At 52.0% G+C, this 22,426-nt stretch overlaps 1 protein-coding gene across 4 annotated transcripts in view; it reads right to left on the reverse strand.

Moving 5' to 3' along the window:
- LOC147729428 (uncharacterized) overlaps nucleotides 1–22,426 on the reverse strand; it is a 203,135-nt gene that overhangs the window by 5,466 nt on the left and 175,243 nt on the right. The window lies entirely within an intron of this gene.

Consider the following 22,426-nt stretch of genomic DNA (forward strand, 5'->3'; position numbering starts at 1 on the left):
CATAATTTTACAATAAAAAAATTATTAAATTGTTGTTAACTAATTCTATACATTACTTTTGATAATTTTAAGTACATAGTAAATAAAAACTATAATTTGAATTTAGGTGGGATTTTTTTTAAATAAACTTCAGAAAAACCTTTTTATTTTAATGTAATATACTCAAAATAAATACATTAAGTTATTAATACTGTAACATTTTATTACATTAGTCTACATTTAAAATACACATATAAAGTGAATGAACATGAATAGTTAAGTTAAAAATATTTGATGTAATATTTGAAAAGGTTTCATAAACTTTTTAACTTTTCACTTTACTTTACCATACGGAGATCTTCGCCCCGATAGCAGGATCGCCAAGTGTCAGAATGTCAATAAGGTTGTAAAGAACAAGTTCCTTAACTTTGACAATGCTCCGCTATGTAGCTATTCCTCAAACTGTGAATATCCCCGGGCGCCGGTCTGGATCCAAAGACTCAAAAGCAGCGCTGCTGAGCGATGGTAGGGGGTGTCCTGCGGCTTAGCGCTGACTTCGTTCACTCAGGAAGAGACGAACGGAGTATCATATAAGCCAGGTAACCCCACAATGCGCTGATCATCCGCCCAATGGTCTTTGGTAAAATTGATGTAAAAGCTCAGTACTCATTTGGGGGAAGCAGTGGAGTCTCCCTTCCTCTTTAGAGGGAAGAAGCACAACAAAGAATACTGACAGCCTCTCTGACTTGAAGAGGAGCCGCCACCTCCCGCAAGAATGCAGCTCAAGGTCTTGACTTCAGTTTGTCTGTAAAAAAGGTGGTATAAGGCAGCGGACCGAGAGGGCCAGAAGCTCATCCGTGGAACATGCAGATACCATCGCAACCAGAAAGACCCTCTTTAAGGTTAAGAGACATAGTGGATGACATGTATTGGCTCCAAAGGGGTACACATTAGGGAAACTAGACCCCAATTTAAGTCCCACTGTGACATCAACAAGGCTTTTAGTAGAAACACATCTTTCAAATCTTTAAGAAATGTCATCATAACAGGTGACTTGAACAAGGACGGTTGCCCCAGCAAATGTAATAAGGTAGAGAAAGTAACCTTTAGCAGTGCCAACAGCAGGTTCTTGCTGGGATAAAGCTAAAATGAACTACAAGAGTTGAAAGTCCTTGATCTGTAACTCCGTGAAAGGTCCTTCAGCCTGACCAGACACGGTCCGAAACCTTGTGCTCTTCAATGAGGCCCTTACTGACACTCTCTTGGATACTTGGGCTCAACAATGTTCTGCCTTCTGATCAATCGCCGAGTCACACAAAAACATTGAGCAGCTCCAGGTGACTCTGATTGTTCATCAGCAAAGCGACCCGTCACAGTTTTCCGACTATTCTTCCAAACAGAAAGTTCAAACTTATAGAAACATTTAGTAAGAAAATATTTTCATCAGCGAGCCTTTTCTTGATGTCAGTCAACACTAGCTGCTTGGAGGGACGATACACCCATGCACTATGGGACATGGTTGGGGAGCTCTTATTGGCAATTCCAGAAGTCTTTCGGACTTCGTTGGGCCAAACCATTCTTTTTGGCCGTGATGTGGCTATGTTTGTCATTCGATCAAGCCTGGATACCACATTTTGTCCTGGGGAGCTACTTGAACACGTGTGGTACTTCATCACCACATGTGGAGGGGGTCCACAGACATCTCTCATGGACTTGCTTTATGACAGATGTCTCCTGTTCAGCAAAAACACAGAATCAGACCTAAAGCATTTTAAATAGCCAAGCCAGAGTGATCTGTGGGTCTTACCGCACCAGTTCAGGAATCTCCTCAATCATTTTGCTCTTTCCAGGGATATGTCAGAGCCTTGGTGTAAAAGCTGCTCTAGGCCCTGCTGCTTGCGTAATATGTGCCTTTTCGAGGTTGGGCTGTGGCCCTAAGAGACCACATTCAGACCATCAGGAAAGTGTACAACTCAGTCCCCTGCCCCTTTGGCAACAACCTCTGACCTCTTTAGAATGCCCTCAGTGGCACAGCGCCTCCCTGTGGGAGGCAAGGTCTACACTCTCCCATTCCTTTTCACTCTGCCGCACCTGCCCCCTGCACAAGAGGAGCTTCAAGAAGACCACCTGTACAGTTTGCGCCAGGAGGTGATGGCTGTTTTGACCACAAGAGACTGAGATGGTACTGGCCTCGGCAGTGGTGACTGGATGTTATTCACGCTACTTCCTTGTGCTGAAGAAGGACGGAAGCCTTTGTACTGTTTTGGATCTTGACAGTCTCAACTCCTTTTTGTGAAAACACAAACTCAAGATGCTCACCCTGGAGGCATTGGACCTGTATGACGCCTACTTTCATATCCCTGTCTTGCACACCCACAGATGCTCACACTGCCCAAAGTCTATCTGCCCTGAATGTGGCATTGGACCTGTATGACGCCTACTTTCATATCCCTGTCTTACAGGCCCACAGATGCTCACACTGCCCAAAGTCTATCTGCCCTGAATGCGGCATTGGACCTGTATGACGCCTAATATCATATCTCTGTCCTACAGGCCCACAGATGCTCACCCTGGCCCAAAGTCTATCTGCCCTGAATGCGGCATTGGACCTGAATGACGCCTACTTTCATATCCCTGTCCTACAGGCCCACAGATGCTCCCACCGTCCCAAAGTCTATCTGCCCTGAATGCGGCATTGAACCTGTATGACGCCTACTTTCATATCCCTGTCCTACAGGCCCACAGATGCTCACCCTGCCCAAAGTCTATCTGCCCTGAATGTGGCATTGGACCTGTATGACGCCTACTTTCATATCCCTGTCTTACAGGCCCACAGATGCTCACACTGCCCAAAGTCTATCTGCCCTGAATGCGGCATTGGACCTGTATGACGCCTACTTTCATATCCCTGTCTTACAGGCCCACAGATGCTCACACTGCCCAAAGTCTATCTGCCCTGAATGCGGCATTGGACCTGTATGACGCCTACTTTCATATCCCTGTCCTACAGGCCCACAGATGCTCACACTGCCCAAAGTCTATCTGCCCTGAATGCGGCATTGGACCTGTATGACGCCTACTTTCATATCCCTGTCTTGCAGGCCCACAGATGCTCACACTGCCCAAAGTCTATCTGCCCTGAATGCGGCATTGGACCTGTATGACGCCTACTTTCATATCCCTGTCTTACAGGCCCACAGATGCTCCCCCTGGCCCAAAGTCTATCTGCCCTGGATGCGGCATTGGACCTGTATGACGCCTACTTTCATATCCCTGTCTTACAGGCCCACAGATGCTCACACTGCCCAAAGTCCATCTGCCCTGAATGCGGCATTGGACCTGTATGACGCCTACTTTCATATCCCTGTCCTACAGGCCCACAGATGCTCACCCTGCCCAAAGTCTATCTGCCCTGAATGTGGCATTGGACCTGTATGACGCCTACTTTCATATCCCTGTCCTACAGGCCCACAGATGCTCACACTGCCCAAAGTCTATCTGCCCTGAATGTGGCATTGGACCTGTATGACGTCTACTTTCATATCCCTGTCCTACAGGCCCACAGATGCTCACCCTGCCCAAAGTCTATCTGCCCTGAATGTGGCATTGGACCTGTATGACGCCTACTTTCATATCCCTGTCCTACAGGCCCACAGATGCTCACCCTGCCCAAAGTCTATCTGCCCTGAATGTGGCATTGGACCTGAATGACGCCTACTTTCATATCCCTGTCTTGCAGGCCCACAGATGCTCACACTGCCCAAAGTCTATCTGCCCTGAATGCGGCATTGGACCTGAATGACGCCTACTTTCATATCCCTGTCCTACAGGCCCACAGATGCTCCCCCTGGCCCAAAGTCTATCTGCCCTGAATGCGGCATTGGACCTGTATGATGCCTACTTTCATATCCCTGTCTTGCAGGCCCACAGATGCTCACCCTGGCCCAAAGTCTATCTGTCCTGAATGTGGCATTGGACCTGAATGACGCCTACTTTCATATCCCTGTCTTGCAGGCCCACAGATGCTCACCCTGCCCAAAGTCTATCTGCCCTGAATGTGGCATTGGACCTGAATGACGCCTACTTTCATATCCCTGTCTTGCAGGCCCACAGATGCTCACACTGCCCAAAGTCTATCTGCCCTGAATGCGGCATTGGACCTGTATGACGCCTACTTTCATATCCCTGTCCTACAGGCCCACAGATGCTCACACTGCCCAAAGTCTATCTGCCCTGAATGTGGCATTGGACCTGTATAACGCCTACTTTCATATCCCTGTCCTACAGGCCCACAGATGCTCACCCTGCCCAAAGTCTATCTGCCCTGAGTGTGGCATTGGACCTGTATGACGCCTGCTTTCATATCCCTGTCCTACAGGCCCACAGATGCTCACACTGGCCCAAAGTCTATCTGCCCTGAATGTGGCATTGGACCTGTATGACGCCTACTTTCATATCCCTGTCTTACAGGCCCACAGATGCTCACCCTGCCCAAAGTCTATCTGCTCTGAGTGTGGCATTGGACCTGTATGACGCCTACTTTCATATCCCTGTCCTACAGGCCCACAGATGCTCCCACTGGCCCAAAGTCTATCTGCTCTGAGTGTGGCATTGGACCTGTATGACGCCTACTTTCATATCCCTGTCCTACAGGCCCACAGATGCTCACACTGCCCAAAGTCTATCTGCCCTGTATGTGGCATTGGACCTGTATGACGTCTACTCTCATATCCCTGTCCTACAGGCCCACAGATGCTCACACTGGCCCAAAGTCTATCTGCCCTGAGTGTGGCATTGGACCTGTATGACGTCTACTTTCATATCCCTGTCCTACAGGCCCACAGATGCTCACCCTGGCCCAAAGTCTATCTGCCCTGAATGCGGCATTGGACCTGTATGACGCCTACTTTCATATCCCTGTCTTACAGGCCCACAGATGCTCACACTGCCCAAAGTCTATCTGCCCTGAATGTGGCATTGGACCTGTATGACGCCTACTCTCATATCCCTGTCCTACAGGCCCACAGATGCTCCCACTGGCCCAAAGTCTATCTGCCCTGAATGTGGCATTGGACCTGTATGACGTCTACTTTCATATCCCTGTCCTACAGGCCCACAGATGCTCACACTGGCCCCAAGTCTATCTGCCCTGAGTGCGGCATTGGACCTGTATGACGCCTACTTTCATATCCCTGTCCTACAGGCCCACAGATGCTCCCACTGGCCAAAGTCTATCTGCCCTGAGTGCGGCATCGGACCTGTATGACGCCCAAAGTCTTTTTGCCCTGAATGCGGCATTGGACCTGTATGACGCCTACTTTCATATCCCTGTCCTACAGGCCCACAGATGCTCACACTGGCCCAAAGTCTATCTGCCCTGAATGCGGCATTGGACCTGTATGACGCCTACTTTCATATCCCTGTCCCACAGGCCCACAGATGCTCCCACTGGCCAAAGTCTATCTGCCCTGAGTGTGGCATTGGACCTGTATGACGCCTACTTTCATATCCCTGTCCTATAGGCCCACAGATGCTCCCACTGGCCAAAGTCTATCTGCCCTGAGTGTGGCATTGGACCTGTATGACGCCTACTTTCATATCCCTGTCTTACAGGCCCACAGATGCTCACACTGGCCCAAAGTCTATCTGCCCTGAATGCGGCATTGGACCTGTATGACGTCTACTTTCATATCCCTGTCCTACAGGCCCACAGATGCTCACCCTGGCCCAAAGTCTATCTGCCCTGAATGCGGCATTGGACCTGTATGACGCCTACTTTCATATCCCTGTCTTACAGGCCCACAGATGCTCACACTGCCCAAAGTCTATCTGCCCTGAATGTGGCATTGGACCTGTATGACGCCTACTCTCATATCCCTGTCCTACAGGCCCACAGATGCTCACACTGGCCCAAAGTCTATCTGCCCTGAGTGTGGCATTGGACCTGTATGACGTCTACTTTCATATCCCTGTCCTACAGGCCCACAGATGCTCACCCTGGCCCAAAGTCTATCTGCCCTGAATGCGGCATTGGACCTGTATGACGCCTACTTTCATATCCCTGTCTTACAGGCCCACAGATGCTCACACTGCCCAAAGTCTATCTGCCCTGAATGTGGCATTGGACCTGTATGACGCCTACTTTCATATCCCTGTCCTACAGGCCCACAGATGCTCACACTGCCCAAAGTCTATCTGCCCTGAGTGTGGCATTGGACCTGTATGACGCCTACTTTCATATCCCTGTCCTACAGGCCCACAGATGCTACCTGTGGTTTAAGGTAGACCACAAACATTTTCAGTTTGCCATGCTCCCTTTCAGCTTTGCCAGCACCCCATGGGCATAATCAAGACGATGGCAGTGTCGCTCTCCATCTTCGGAGGTCGGGATACCAGTCTTTCCGTACCTCAATGACTGGCTGCTGAAGGGAGGCTCTCCACAGTCAGCCGTGGACCACCTTCAGACAACGGTGAACCTTCTTACATTGCTGAGTTTCTCAATCAACTTTCTAAAGTCACCTCTGACGCCTTCATCAAAGCCATCCTGGATATGGTCTACTTATCCCTTCCCGCTGCTGCCTCTCCTGCCCCGAGTTCTGATTAAGATCAGAAACGACTGGGCCCAAGGCATCTTAGTGACTCAGGGTTAGGCTAGGAGAGTGTTGTACTCGGAACGTCTGGGCCAGAGCACCTGTCCTCCAATCAAGCTGCAGCTTTGGGAGGACATTCTGTCGCAGTGAAGGGTCCTGCATTCAGGTCTGCTCAAACGGCACCTAAAGTCGCTAATATTAGGAGGTGTCATGCTTCCCTGCACACTGGTTTAGGATTAAGAAAACAATAGTTGAAAAACAACCTCTTCACGGTATGACAAAAAGGAGCAGAGCTTCAGGTCTGTGTCTAAAGGAGCGGAAAGAAAGGAACGGACGTCAGCGTGCATGGGCGGCGCTTATATGTGGCTTCCTTTGTCACTTCTGGAGTGGAGCAAAGTCGGCGTGGAGCCCCACACCAGCTACCTGTGTGCAAGAGCAGGGCTTTTTGGGTTTCTGGATTGAGTCTGGTGTCACAAGGTGAGAAGTCTGCAGTTAGAAGTATCCATCAGAAGTCACTATTAATAGTAACTTTATGGCTGTATTTGAATTTGTACTGACTCCACCCCTATTTTAGAGGGTGGAGACATGTAACTCTACCCTTTTGACTAACATCTAACTCGGAAATGGTGAACAGACAAAAGTAGGCACTCAAAAGTGTAAAAGTAAACTTACACGTGTAGATTCACTCTGAGTATTTTTGCAACTATAGTTAATACTACACTCCTGCAGACTTTGTACAAAGGGTGATTTTGCACCTAAATAAGATTGTAAACCTAAATGTCTTTTTTAACCTAAAACGTTCTCAGTACACCTGCTGGAGTTGGGTGATTTTCTACGTATAGGTGTTTTTGCACCGATAAGTGATTCCTCAGTCCTGTTGCTGATGAACCAAGGGCGATGTTGCACCTAGTTGTTGTGAACTAAAATTTGATACTGAACACAACTGTGAATCCTGGTTTTAAAAGGGTAGAGGAGATGGCCTAACGGCTAGAGCCGTTGACCTCGAATCTGGGGAACTGGGTACAAGTCTCGGCTCCGACGCTCAACATCCTGTGATTCTGGGCAAATCACTTAATCTCCCCGTGCCTAACAAAAATGAATGTGTCCTCATGTAATGCAACTGGTGGTATGTAAAGCACTCTGATACCCAATTCGGGTCAAGTTCGTGCTATATAAAACTCTGTAAGAATTATTTTTTTTTAATTGTTTTCCTCACACTTCTGCTGGTGTCACATCAACAATGAATTTGCACCTCAATATGGTCCAATCCAAAGTGATGCCACATTGATGAGCACCTTTTACACATAATGTGAAATCTTATGGCCACGCTTTGTCTCTATATTTAGTAATTTTACATATAAATGTGATACCACACTTCTGCTGAGTTTGAACTAAAGATGCGTTTCCACATAACTAATTTCACAGCTCAAACCGATTTTGCACCCAATTGTGAACTTTGCTCCTGCAAGCGTTCAACACTCTACCTGATGCTGCCCCAATTGCAATTTTCACTCTTAAAAGTGATTCCACCTTTTTGCTGATTTTGTACCAAACTTAGTTTTGCAGGTAGAACTGTCTCAATGCTTCTTTAGTGTCACCAGAGCTGATTTGTTCTGAATGTGAGTACGCTCATCAATGTATGTTTACATGCAGCATTTCTAGGGCGCAAACCTACCAACAGGTAGTTGAGCCTTTGTGATTTGGCTCCTGAATCTAATACCAAAATCCAACCAAAAACCATGTGTTATTTTGCACCCAAAAGTGAATCTGTACATTAAATTGATTTTTACATGTAAGGAAATACATGCTACATCAATACTTCGATGAACCATGCAATTTTACACCTCACTGTGCTGTCAGCCAAATGTAAAATCATATGCATGCATGTCGTTTCATCTAATGTGACATTTTACTGTCATGTTTTCTCCTGCACGGAGTGACAGCCAAGGGTTCCATATTATGGCTTCTGATTCCGCATCTGCTTCCCAAGATCACTAGCCGACACGTGTTGCGTGTGATCTTACTAGGGACGTCAGGCATAAAACAAAGAGTTTCATGTCAGTTTGCTCCTCAAGATGCTGTAACAGCACCTCAGAGACCCCACCCTCTCTTGGCCCATCCAAAACCTACCTCAAATGCCGGGAACGCTGAGCTCTGATGGTGAACTCAGAGGGCCCGATTCACAAAAGTAAACTGAGATAAAAGTCTAACTTTACGACTTTCGGTATTCACAAAGGGCATTTACTACTCGTTAATGCCCTTTGTGAATACTAAAAGTTGAACTTTACCACTTTTGGTATTCACAAAGGGCATTAAGGAGTAGTAAATGCTCCTAGTGAATACCGAAAGTCGTAAAGTTTCGTCTTATTTTACCTTTGTGAATCTGGGCCAGAACCCTTAATCTTGGACCAATATTATCGTCTCAGGCGGCTCTCTTACAATGGACCTACTACTATTCTACCAAGTACATAACCTCCCGGATTAACAAAATATGCTTTTTATTTGGAGTTCACAAACGCCATTTTTTAACTCATAAAAGGACTTACTCAAACAAAGAGTTTTGTGAGAGCAAATCCACTCACTGCAATGGAGAGTGGGCAGGAAGTGGGCAGCCCAGAATCTGTGCCCAGCCTTAAATGTATTTACAAAATCCTTGCTTACCCCTGGCCACCCTGGAAAAGGTCTGACATTCCATTCGCCTATCAAGACAATGGCTAAATCCTTTTCCACCCCAAAATGATTGGGGATGCCGGGAAACTGGGTTCTCCCTGTGGAGGAAACAGATACAGGAGTCGTTGCGCCCGGCTCTGCAGACTGATGCATAAGTGGAGATACATCCTGGGGCACAATCTACAGCCAGGCTGAGACAGCCGCAGGCTCCAGGCATACCCTGGGCAATGCTTGTGCACTCCCATAATCTACCCCCATGCACGGTCACAGACCTGCGGGTGTAGATTTATTTCCAATCTGAGAATTGGGCTTGACGTGCTATGCGACAGGTTCTCAGCGCAATGTTTGTCTCCAAGGTATCAGGGACGGGCAGCATTGTGCAGCTCTTTTACAGATGTTGCAGCAGTTTCACCAGGTATTGAGGTGAACCATAGTAGACGCCTCTGGAATAATCCACTCTGGGAAGAAGCAGCATCGCCCCTACTCCCTCCATTGTGGGAATCATAAGAGGAAAACGATGCACCTCAAAGTCTTCAGCCAGTAGAAGGAGCTCCCAGCACTGCCGCCCGCAGAGCTCTCCCTGCGTGGCTCCTGCAGAGCACTCCCTGCGCGGCTCCTGCAGAGCACTCCCTGCGCGGCTCCTGCAGAGCACTTCCTGCGCGGCTCCTGCAGAGCACTCCCTGCGCGGCTCCTGCAGAGCACTCCCTGCGCGGCTCCTGCAGAGCACTCCCTGCACGGCTCCTGCAGAGCACTTCCTGCGCGGCTCCTGCAGAGCACTCCCTGCACGGCTCCTGCAGAGCACTCCCTGCGCGGCTCCTGCAAAGCACTCCCTGCGCGGCTCCTGCAGAGCACTCCCTGCGCGGCTCCTGCAGAGCACTCCCTGCGTGGCTCCTGCAGAGCACTCCTTGCACGGCTCCTGCAGAGCACTCCCTGCGTGACTCCTGCAGAAAACTCCCTGCGCAGCTCCTGCAGAGCACTCCCTGCGCGGCTCCTGCAAAGCACTCCCTGCGTGGCTCCTGCAGGGCACTCCCTGCGCAGCTACTGCAGAGCACTCCCTGCGCGGCTCCTGCAGAGCACTCCCTGGGCGGCTCCTGCAGAGCACTCCCTGCGCAGCTCCAGCAAAGCACTCCCTGCGCGGCTCCTGCAGAGCACTCCCTGCGCGGCTCCTGCAGAGCACTCCCTGGGCGGCTCCTGCAGAGCACTCCCTGCGCAGCTCCTGCAGAGCACTCCCTGCGCGGCTCCTGCAGAGCACTCCCTGCGCGGCTCCAGCAAAGCACTCCCTGCGTGACTCCTGCAGAGCACTCCCTGCGTGGCTCCTGCAGGGCACTCCCTGCGCGGCTCCTGCAGAGCACTCCCTGGGCGGCTCCTGCAGAGCACTCCCTGCGCAGCTCCTGCAGAGCACTCCTTGTGCGGCTCCTGCAGAGCACTCCCTGCGTGGCTCCTGCAGGGCACTCCCTGCGCAGCTACTGCAGAGCACTCCCTGCGCGGCTCCTGCAGGGCACTCCCTGCGCAGCTACTGCAGAGCACTCCCTGCGCGGCTCCTGCAGAGCACTCCCTGCGCGGCTCCTGCAGAGCACTCCCTGCGCGGCTCCTGCAGAGCACTCCCTGCGCGGCTCCTGCAGGGCACTCCCTGCGCAGCTACTGCAGAGCACTCCCTGCGCGGCTCCTGCAGAGCACTCCCTGGGCGGCTCCTGCAGAGCACTCTCTGCGTGGCTCCTGCAGAAAACTCCCTGCGCAGCTACTGCAGAGCACTCCCTGCGCGGCTCCTGCAGGGCACTCCCTGCGTGGCTCCTGCAGAGCACTCCCTGCGTGACTCCTGCAGAGCACTCCCTGCGCGGCTCCTGCAGAGCACTCCCTGCGCAGCTCCTGCAGAGCACTCCCTGCGCGGCTCCTGCAGAGCACTCCCTGCGCAGCTCCTGCAGAGCACTCCCTGCGCGGCTCCTGCAGAGCACTCCCTGCGCGGCTCCTGCAAAGCACTCCCTGCGTGACTCCTGCATAGCACTCCCTGCGTGGCTCCTGCAGGGCACTCCCTGCGCGGCTCCTGCAGAGCACTCCCTGGGCGGCTCCTGCAGAGCACTCCCTGCGCAGCTCCTGCAGAGCACTCCTTGTGCGGCTCCTGCAGAGCACTCCCTGCGTGGCTCCTGCAGGGCACTCCCTGCGCAGCTACTGCAGAGCACTCCCTGCGCGGCTCCTGCAGGGCACTCCCTGCGCAGCTACTGCAGAGCACTCCCTGGGCGGCTCCTGCAGAGCACTCCCTGCGCAGCTCCTGCAGAGCACTCCCTGCGCGGCTCCTGCAGAGCACTCCCTGCGTGACTCCTGCATAGCACTCCCTGCGTGGCTCCTGCAGGGCACTCCCTGCGCGGCTCCTGCAGGGCACTCCCTGCGCGGCTCCTGCAGAGCACTCCCTGCGCAGCTCCTGCAGAGCACTCCCTGCGCGGCTCCTGCAGAGCACTCCCTGCGCGGCTCCTGCAAAGCACTCCCTGCGTGACTCCTGCATAGCACTCCCTGCGTGGCTCCTGCAGGGCACTCCCTGCGCGGCTCCTGCAGAGCACTCCCTGGGCGGCTCCTGCAGAGCACTCCCTGCGCAGCTCCTGCAGAGCACTCCTTGTGCGGCTCCTGCAGAGCACTCCCTGCGTGGCTCCTGCAGGGCACTCCCTGCGCAGCTACTGCAGAGCACTCCTTGTGCGGCTCCTGCAGGGCACTCCCTGCGCAGCTCCTGCAGAGCACTCCCTGCGCAGCTACTGCAGAGCACTCCCTGCGCAGCTACTGCAGAGCACTCCCTGCGCAGCTACTGCAGAGCACTCCCTGGGCGGCTCCTGCAGAGCACTCTCTGCGTGGCTCCTGCAGAAAACTCCCTGCGCAGCTACTGCAGAGCACTCCCTGCGCGGCTCCTGCAGGGCACTCCCTGCGCAGCTACTGCAGAGCACTCCCTGCGCGGCTCCTGCAGAGCACTCCCTGCGCGGCTCCTGCAGAGCACTCCCTGCGCAGCTCCTGCAGAGCACTCCCTGCGCGGCTCCTGCAGAGCACTCTCTGCGTGGCTCCTGCAGAAAACTCCCTGCGCAGCTACTGCAGAGCACTCCCTGCGCGGCTCCTGCAGGGCACTCCCTGCGCAGCTACTGCAGAGCACTCCCTGCGCGGCTCCTGCAGAGCACTCCCTGCGCGGCTCCTGCAGAGCACTCCCTGCGCAGCTCCTGCAGAGCACTCCCTGCGCGGCTCCTGCAGAAAACTCCCTGCGCAGCTACTGCAGAGCACTCCCTGCGCGGCTCCTGCAGGGCACTCCCTGCGCAGCTACTGCCGAGCACTCCCTGTGCGGCTCCTGCAGAGCACTCCCTGCGCGGCTCCTGCAGAGCACTCCCTGCGCGGCTCCTGCAGAGCACTCCCTGCGCAGCTCCTGCAGAGCACTCCCTGCGCGGCTCCAGCTTTGAATTAAACCTCACTGCAGGAGTGAAGAGAGGGTCACCCATGGACTTCGGCCACAGACCCAACGCCGTGGAGAGCTTCATTTTAATTGTCAGGGAGAGAGGAGCACTCTATTATTTACGAAATATTTAACATAAACAAGGTTAACCAAGGGTGCAAACTGCTGTACTGTGTTGGCTATACAGTATGTGAATAACAAGAAAAAAATATTTATAAGCAAAGCCTATATGCAGGATGCACTATTCCTAGAGAATACTAATTCTCTGAATTTAAATATACTTTAAATCTCAAAAAAAGAATGATAATGATAATCTGTGAACTTCTCGTTACTAGATAGATTTATTCTAGGACATCAAGTTTCAAACAAAAACAGTAACATATATCTCTATGATGTTATCATCGTACATCACAAGCACTGGACATATATATATCTTATTTTACATAATGTATCTTGTAGCTGGTGGTTACGTAACTAGTTTTCACCGCTGTTTGGCGGCCCGTTAGTTGGACTGGGGGCTAGGCGCCATCTTGGGAGGGGAAGTGCCGGCAAGAGACGACATTTTGGTTCGCGCTCTAGTTGATGCTGCACACATAGCACGATTGGGTGCTACTTAAACGCCACTATGCTGACGCGCAGCGGGCGCGCCATAGGCGCGCCGGAGGTTCGCCAGAGGTGAGCCCATCTTTGCCCATCCGTGACCATCCGGGGCCTGGGGCCAGAACCCCTGCCCAAAACGTGCCTTATTCCAGGGGTGACTTATTACAGCTTAATTTGGGCAAGTCTCATCTTGAACTGGCTACTATACACCGGCTGGCTTGTGAGGGCTTGTTAGTTTCACCTAGGAGCATCAGAGTGCGGCAGCGCGCCTCTAACATCTACACCCTGAGTTATGGCCTGCTGAATACGCGTTCCTTGCAGAGCCATAAGATGGAGGTCTTTACACTCCTGGAAGACGGGGAGTTAGATGTTCTTGCGCTCACAGAAACATGGCTGGAGGACTGTTCGGCGCCAGATTTAGTGGCGGCCCTTCCAGACAATTATCTGGCAATTCATTTCAACAGGGAGGGAGCCAAGAGAGGAAGGGGAGTAGCCCTTCTTTACCAGACACGGCTGCGCGCCGAAAGGTTTCTCTCCGAAACCCTCGGGGGAGCAGAGGTTATGGGGGTTAAGCTCAGGCGGGGAGCGGTATGTGTGGTGTTCTTGATGGTATATCGGCCACCGTGGGCCTCGCCAGATTCCCGACTCTCTTCACGAGACTGGTCCAGGACCTGTGCACACGATATGATAAAATGGTTGTTGTCGGCGATTTCAACTATCATTGGGAAAAATCCCCCAAAGAGGGACAAGCACTACAGATCGAGGAGGCTATCTCCTCCTTAGGTCTTACCCAACAGGTCAAGGGACAACACATGAGAAAGGACATGTGCTCGACTTAGTCTGGACTACCATGCCAGCTCAGGGTGCTACGGAAATTCTGCCTTGTGCATGGTCCGACCATTTTCTAATAAAGGGTAGACTCGTACTGAGGGGCCACCTGTCCAAACTTGGGGATGGCTGGAAAATGGCCCGGAAGTGGAGAAATCTTGATGGGGAGAAATTGGTCCACCTCTTGCAACACCCCCCTTCAGCTAAGGAGCAGGATGTCAATGTTGATATCCTTTGCGGTCACCTCCAGCATAAACTGGGGAGTGCCATTGATGTGGTGGCACCTCTTCGTAGGGTGAAGAAGGTGGCGAGAGGAGCTGGGGCTCCTTGGTACAATGATTCCCTAAGGGAGATGAAACGTGGGGTGAGGAAGAAAGAACGGGCATGGCGTAAAAAATATGACGCCATTGCCAAGCAAGAATACGTCTCATCCTTAGCCAATTATAAACTAGCCATACAAACTAGGAAGGCTGTGTTCCTCGAGGGAAGAATAGCTGCTGCAAGAAATCCGCAAAAGGAAATCTTTCGGGTCCTGGCGGAGCTCAGGGTAAACAAAGAGCAAAGTCCTGAGTTCACTCAGGAGGACTGTCAGAGGTTTCAGGACTTCTTCGTAAAGAAGATATCCGATATTTTGGATGAAATTGCTGCAACTACACTCCTCGAATGTCCCTGCCCACCGGACCTTACCGCCCCGCTAAATATCTCACCGTTAGTTGAGTTCTCCCCAATTTCTAAACAGGAACTATTTAAAATCATAGACCGGGTTAAATCGGGTTCCTTGGTGGATCCATGCCCTCCTGATATATTCAAGTTGGCAGTACCAGGAATCGAGGAAGAGGTTCTGCATCTATTGAACACCTCTCTTCGTACAGGACAGATCCCTCTAGCTTTTAAAGAGGCTCGCCTGATTCCCTTATTGAAGAAACCCGGCTCGGACACGAAGTGTTTGAAAAATTTCCGGCCTATCTCCCAGTTGCCTTTTTTGGCTAAAGTGATCGAACAGCATGTGTTAGCTCTACTCTCGGGCCATCTAGAGAGCAACAACCTGCTGGAGACCAATCAGGCAGGGTTCCGTGCTAACCATAGCACGGAACTAGTTATGCTATCTATCCTGGATGAGCTCAGAACTCGGGCTGATGTAAAAACACCGAGCGCCCTGATACTACTGGATCTCTCCGCGGCGTTTGACACCGTGTGTCACAAACAGCTATTGTCGCGGTTGAGATCCTTTGGTATCATGGGTACAGCATATGCATGGCTTACATCATTCTTGCAGGGCAGGACGCAACGAGTACAGTTGGGAGATTTACTTTCCACCTCTGCTCCGATCACCTGCGGGGTCCCACAGGGCTCTGCCTTGTCACCCCTACTTTTCAATATCTACCTGCAGCCACTAATCGCTCTCCTGAATAGGATGGACTGCCTAGTGTACAACTACGCCGATGATACCCAGATAATCATTCGGCTGGATGATGGCCCGGGAGCATCCACCAAGCTGCAGGACATACTGAAAGCCACGGTCAACTGGATGTCCGAGAACTCTCTGAAAGTCAATCCGGATAAGACGGAAGTGTTGCCCATCTCCATTTCGGGCAACCCTTGGAGCGAGAAATTTTGGCCTATGGAGCTGGGTACACCACCGAAACCAGCGTCCGCAGTTAAAAGTCTAGGCCTATATGTGGATGACAAACTATCCATGGAAAAACAAGTCACCACGGTGGTGGGCACTTGTATAGGCCTTCTAAGACAACTAAGGAAGATCTCTTTTTTTTTTTTTTTTTTTTTTGGTTCAAGACATTTATTGAGCATTGTCAGGATTACACAGCGTCTCGCCAACAACCCGGAGGCCGGCCGCTATCAGTGCATACATAAATACAAATCATTGTCGACATGTACGTGTGCTCAAAAAGAAACAATTCTGCCAACAGTCCCATCGAAGTGACAAGTGCCGCGTCTTCACAGCTAAACAAATGAGTCTCGAGTTTTTTAATTTTTTTTTTTTATAACCATTAAAATGTGGTTAAAATTATAGTTATGTTGAAAGTCCAATGATTAAGCCCGTGCCTGTCTCGCTGGTATTTGGAATCGTTAGCAAGGAAAAGAGATGGTGGAGAACACACATCTTGGGTCAGATGGTCAAGAAGGAGTCTAGAAAGGGGACCAGACTCAAAAATATGTGCAGTTCACGCCCCATTACTCTAGACCAGCCCAAGAGACAACAATAGCCCAGAGGTCGGAAAGTAACAAAGATATGGGCGGCAAGACGGCAAATGAGGATAAAAAAAAAAAAAAATGTGCAGCGTCCATACAAACTCAGGAATGATGGGGGGAGGGGGGGCACATGGGCATCCAGGCGGGCACATCTAATCTCGGTAGGCACGGGGCTGTCAGAGTGGCAGAGTCATGAGGCCATAAAAGAGGGAAGGCTGAGCCATATTATCGGAAGCAGCGGGTTGACAGGCATCCGGGGACGTCGCTAAGGATGGGGTTCCCTTCACAGGGTCCTGAACGGGGGGGGGGCTGGGAGGGGAACAGAGAGGGGGGGGGAGGGGGAATGGAGGGGGGGGAAGGGGGGGCTGTATCGCTAGTCCAAAATAGCATCATCTAAGGATCATTACTTTCAAACTGCAATTGCTGTCAGTCGTGGGCGGGAAAAAGGGGGGGGGGGAAGGGAGGAGGTAGCAAACTCATCAAGCTATATCTCGCAGGCCAGGTGCTACATTGCAAGACCAAGACACATCATCGACGGAACTCCACCGCCCACCTTCAATTGCCGTTATCCTCGGGCGGATCAGTTATCAAATAACATTGTAGTGGGGCCCATATATCAGTAGGCCTAGAAGCCGGCGGTAATAGTTCAGAATAGGTATGCAATTGTTCCTGGCAGTATACCATATCACTCAACCAATCCTTGAACTTGGGCGCTCTTCCCCGCCCCCATCTACAGGCCACCCTGCGTTTAGCCAGAAGCATAGCCAGTGCCACATATTTGCGTTGAGCCGCTTGTAGAGGTGCAACATACCCCAGAAGGGCCACCAATGGGGATGGATCCACCGTCATGTGTATCATTTTGAGGAGGGCCTGAAATACCTGAGTCCAGTATCTATTCACTTCAGGACATCCCCATGCAAGGTGAAGGAAATCAGCCCCCGGGGCCCCACACCTGTCGCAAGCATCTGTAGGCCTAAGCTGGAATCTGTGTAGACGCGCCGGGGTGTGGTACAGCCTGTGCAGAAATTTATAGTGGATTATCCTATAACGGCTGTTAGAGGATATGCGCTCAGTTTGCTGTAGGCAAAATTCCCATTGTGTGTCCGTGAGAGTCAAGGTTAGATCCCGTTCCCATTTCTGCCTAGCGGGCAGAGCAGTGTATGTCATGTTGGCTCGTATAGATTTATAGAGTGCAGACACTAGTTTAATAGGATGGTCGTGAAGCAGCATGTTATGTAAGGGAGGTAGCACCGGGGGCTCGCAGGGGAAATCAGGGGTGATAGCTTGCAGACCGTGTCTGAGCCTGACATAATAAAACAAGTCCAGAGGTGTTGGGTGGATGCCTTCATATAAATGTTCCCTAGTTCGGAAGACGCCATCTAGGTATAAGTCTCCCCACGTAGTGACACTAATCTTTTTCAATAGTTTTTGAAAGCCAGCCTCCTGTAGGAGCGGCATCTGTGGGTGATAGGCCAGCGGCAGTGTCGGTGCGTATAGGAAGTGCAAGTCCAGCTTAGACACAATAGAGTGCCACGCCGTCACCGTGCTCGACACAGTGGAAGGGGTCTTGTCCCTACCTTCAACCTGGGAGTAGAGCGCACCTTCGATAGGGATCGGGTGTGCCAACCAGTGTTCAGCCGCCAGTTGAGGCATATATCTTTGCTGGCGCACCCAGAAGTAAGCATAGTGGGCCTGAGCAGCCCGGTAATAGAGCTCAAAGTCAGGGATGCCAAATCCCCCTTGTGAGAATGGCCGGACAAGGATCTCCCATTTGAGTCTGGGCGTTTTACCACCCCACACCAGTCGGAGCAATTCTGAACGTAGCACACGAAAAAAATAGGATCCGGGGTGGTACGGAATATTCATGAATCGCAATCAGTTTCGCGAGGATTTTAACGTCGCAGTTCAATAGGGACAACGGTCTGTAAGAGTCGCAGCACGAGGCGGGTTTTCCAGGTTTAAGCAGCGATGTAATGAGGGCAACTCTCATGGAAGCTGGGAGATGGCCCACCTCCAGTGCGTCTTCAAAAACTTCCCGCAAAACCGGTGCCATGAAGTCAATAAACGTTTTGTAGAATTCTATAGGTATGCCATCCAAACCGGTGGCCTTACCCGATTTCATGCCCATGATAGCTTCCCTGACCTCATCCAATTCGAAAGGGGCGTTCAAGAAGGACCTCTGCGCGTCGCTCAACCAACCTAAGGAGACATCTGCCAGGTAGTCATCCAATGTGAGTTCACCATGTCTGCTAGTGGTGTAAAGTACACCATAATGCCGCACAAATTCGTTAAGGATGTGGACGGTGTCTCTAAGTATCAGCCCCTCCGCCGTCTCAAGTTCCAATATTATCGTCGGCGACCGCATTAATTTGACCGTCGCTGCTAGAGCCTTCCCAGGCCTCTCACCCTCACCATATCGCCTGGCCACCCAGTATTTGTTCCTAAACTTCACCTCGCGAGCAGCCTCTTCAGAGAATTCCGACAATTTGTCGCGAATGGTAGCGAGGGTTATAGTATCAGGATTTGCCCTAAGGCGGCATTCTGCACTGCGTAAGTCAGCCTCTATACTGCGTAATCGTGTCATTATGCTCTTGAGCACTCCCGAGCCCTTCGATATACATAAGCCTCGGAGTGTGGCCTTAAAGGCATCCCATATGGTCTCAACGTCTTGGACAGAGTCTTTATTGCGCTTGAAGAAATCTAGGCATTCGTCACGGAGCTCCTCCTGGAACGTCGCGTCCAATAACATAGTGGGCTGCATGCGCCACGCCGTCACCGGGGGGCCAAGCTCAGAACCAGTCAACGTGATCAAAACGGGGGAGTGATCGGAGTGCGTCCTGGGGAGATGTGACGCATGTATAAGCGCTGTAAATAGTTGTGAAGTTAAGAGGAAATAGTCAAGTCTCGCCCACGACTTAGCATGCGCTGTAAAGTGTGTACCCTCCTCCCTAGTCCCGCAGTGTGACCGCCAGGCGTCAATGAGATTGTTACCAGCAATAGTCGCTCTAAGGACTTCGCGCCCATTAGTGTAATGGTGTGGGGCGGGGTGTGATCTATCCAGGGGGGGGGGTGCAGGGTCACGTTAAAATCTCCTCCCCATATGATGTGTTGTGGGCCCGTCTCAACCACTGCCGCCCATAGAGAGGTAAAGAATTGTGGGTCATCCGTGTCGGGCCCATAACAACAGACAAGTGTTACTGACATGTGCCCTAGTCTACCCCATAGCAAGCAATACCTCCCCTGGGGATCCACCCTAGAGCCAGCCCGCCGAAAGGGTGTGGATTTCTTAATTAGAATGGCCGTGCCTCGCGCATATGAGGAGTAGTTAGCAAATAACGAGTGAGAAGCCCACCTACTCCCAAAGGCTTGTGATTTGTGGGGCGCAAAATGCGTTTCCTGTAGGAAAGCAATGTGAACATTATGACGATCAAGGTAGCCCAATATATGTCTCCTCTTCCTATGATCTCCCAGCCCTCTCACATTCCAAGTAATCACAGTTAGGCGTGTGTCAGTCATGTAATCATGTAATACAATAACTGCAGGATGAAAGCATGGAAGGCGACCAGTCCATCCCTAGCACCAATCAGATCAACATCCAGTCGGAGTAGCCCATCGTCTTCAAGCAAGAACAAAAAATGGAACAGAAAAGATTCGCCCCTAACCCCTCCGCCACACCCCCGCCATAGGTAACGTGCAGCATACCCATCCCGCCCCCGCATCCCCATGTCATAATCAAGGAGCCCTCCAGAGGGCAAATATGTGAGTACAGAACACAACATGCACATGTCAAAACTTGAAACCCAACAGAAGTCCCAGCAGACCCCTCCCCCCATTCCCCCCCTGACTACTCCAGCAACCGGACCCAGCTGGAAAAAGGACAGGCAGTTCTCAGTATGTAACCTTGCACAGCAAAGCGTCCCAGAACATCCAAAGGAAGGTCCATATCTCCCAGTACTAGCCCGTTCCGCCCAATCGTCAGTCCACCACCCCCCACCCACTGAAGCCACCCCAACTTGCCAGCATCCCATTCCCACCCCCCTCCCGAACACCAAAACAGTGCTAAATAGCAACCAACAAACAAGCAACCACGTGAGTGTCATTGGGGAACACCCTGTTGGGGTCATCAGAGGTGCACGGTCCATCACCCCAGCCATCCCACTCCGTGTTTGTCCACCCTCGGGGTCACCCTCGGAGCAGAGAGGGATGAAGGGGGTGGGGCCTGGCATACATTACCACCTGCAGTCCAACACCCGTCCATGGCATCCCCAGGGGCCGCCGCAGCCATCTCAGAGCAGGATGAGTTCCCCCTACCATCGAGGGGAGTGAAGATTAACCAACCAGTTGCAGGAGGATGAACTGAAGAGAGCCAGCCGCCACTTATTCGGGACCAGATGCATTTAAGTCTTCAGCGTCCGCAGTCCGCTTGGGTCGTTTGGGCAGGGTCTTAAGGTAATCTTCGACCTGTTGTGGATTAAGAAAGAAATGCTGTGTACCCTGGTGAGTGACGCGTAACTTGGCCGGGTACAGGAGAGCATAGTCAATGTTCAAATCACGAAGCTTCCTTTTAACAGCAAGAAATTTCCGTCGCTGTTCTTGTACCACCGGGGTAAAGTCAGGGTATATCGAGAAGGGCACGCCATCATATGTCAGGTTCTGGTTCGCTCTGGCTGCTTTCAGCGCCGCATCGCGATCTCGGTAGTTGAGCAGGCGGGCAATTATGGGTCGCGGTGGGGTCCCCGGTTGTGGTTGAGGCCCAAGGGAGCGATGTGCGCGTTCCACAATAAAGTGAGCCGAAAGAGCTTCTGCCCCAACTGTTGCTGTAAGCAGTCTCTCGATATACAGTTCCATCCTCCCCGTGTTGGTCGATTCCGGAATGCCCGTGACGCGTATGTTATTCCGCCGACTCCTGGCTTCCAACTCTTCGTTCTTGGCAGCGATTACCCTCAGGACATTGTCCATTCTGGCAAGGCGAGTGTCATGTGCCGCGGTCGTGTCATCATTTGCCGATATCCTGCGCTCCGCCTCAGATATGCGTTCTTCATGGACATCCATCTTTTGGGCAATGCTGTCCATCCTAGAGGTAAGCCTGTCTACTTTGTCGACCACTGTCGCAAAGCCTTGTCGCATTTCTTGTAGGATGGCGGCCATATCCGGGGTCAGCAGAGTCGACGTTGAGGCCTCCGCGACCGGGCTTCGGGGTGGCACCGTGTCTCCTGTGTGCCGTGTCCCCTTTTTCTGCGACGCAGTGTCAAACTGCAGTTTGGGTTGGCGACTGTCTGGCTTCCCCATGGCGGCAAAGATATGTATGGATCTTCCGCGCCGTTGCGTTGGTTCCACCGCTGTTGGAGAAGGGCTGGTGGAGGATACAGTGGCCACACACTATACAGCGCGGTGCAGCAACGCCGCTTCCGCAGCTAATACACCAGGTAGTGGGGGATGCTCAGCAAGTGTCTGCGTGTTGGCTCACAGCGAGAAATAGTGCAGCGCAGGTGTGGACAGGCCCGGCAGGAGAAAGCGCAGGAACTGCAGCAAAGGATGTAGCACCCAAAGGGCAGGAGCAAGGGCGCCAGGCAATCTGAGCTGTCAGCTTGTCGGGACACCGGCAACAGGCAGGCTCCGAGGCTGTGCAAAGTGATAGTGAGGCAGGTTACCGGACGTTTCAGGACTCCCTCCGGTATTTCACAGCCAGTCTCTTATGGCGCCAAGATGTCGCGCCTAGCTCGGCGATTATAGGGTATGTCCGCAGTGGGTGAGCGGCGGGGGCATCCCACCTTCACATCCCCCGTGTCCAACGTAGTGTGCGGCGCTCGTACCTCGTACTTTGCAGCCCCTGCTCGGAGCCCGCTTCAGCGTTAGTCCCAGCCGCGCCACATCCGAAGTGTTCGAGGCCTGTCCGCCTCGTGGTAATCCCCGGGCTCACCTAAGTCATGGGGCCGGCAGCGAGCTCCGTCTCCGCCAGGCGACGTCAGCCGAGGTGGGTTCCGCGGGCCACAGCTCCGGGGATTTTCAGAGTAGAGCCATCAAAGTTTCACCGAGTGTGAAGGATGGTAGGCTGCCCCTCCGTGGGGATTTTCAGGCGGGTGCGTGCAGGAATAAGAGGATAAATATCGGATCACAATGCCAGGTTGCT

The sequence above is a fragment of the Lissotriton vulgaris genome, chromosome 2_2 (assembly GCF_964263255.1).
Source record: "Lissotriton vulgaris chromosome 2_2, aLisVul1.2, whole genome shotgun sequence".
Classification (NCBI taxonomy): domain Eukaryota; kingdom Metazoa; phylum Chordata; class Amphibia; order Caudata; family Salamandridae; genus Lissotriton; species Lissotriton vulgaris.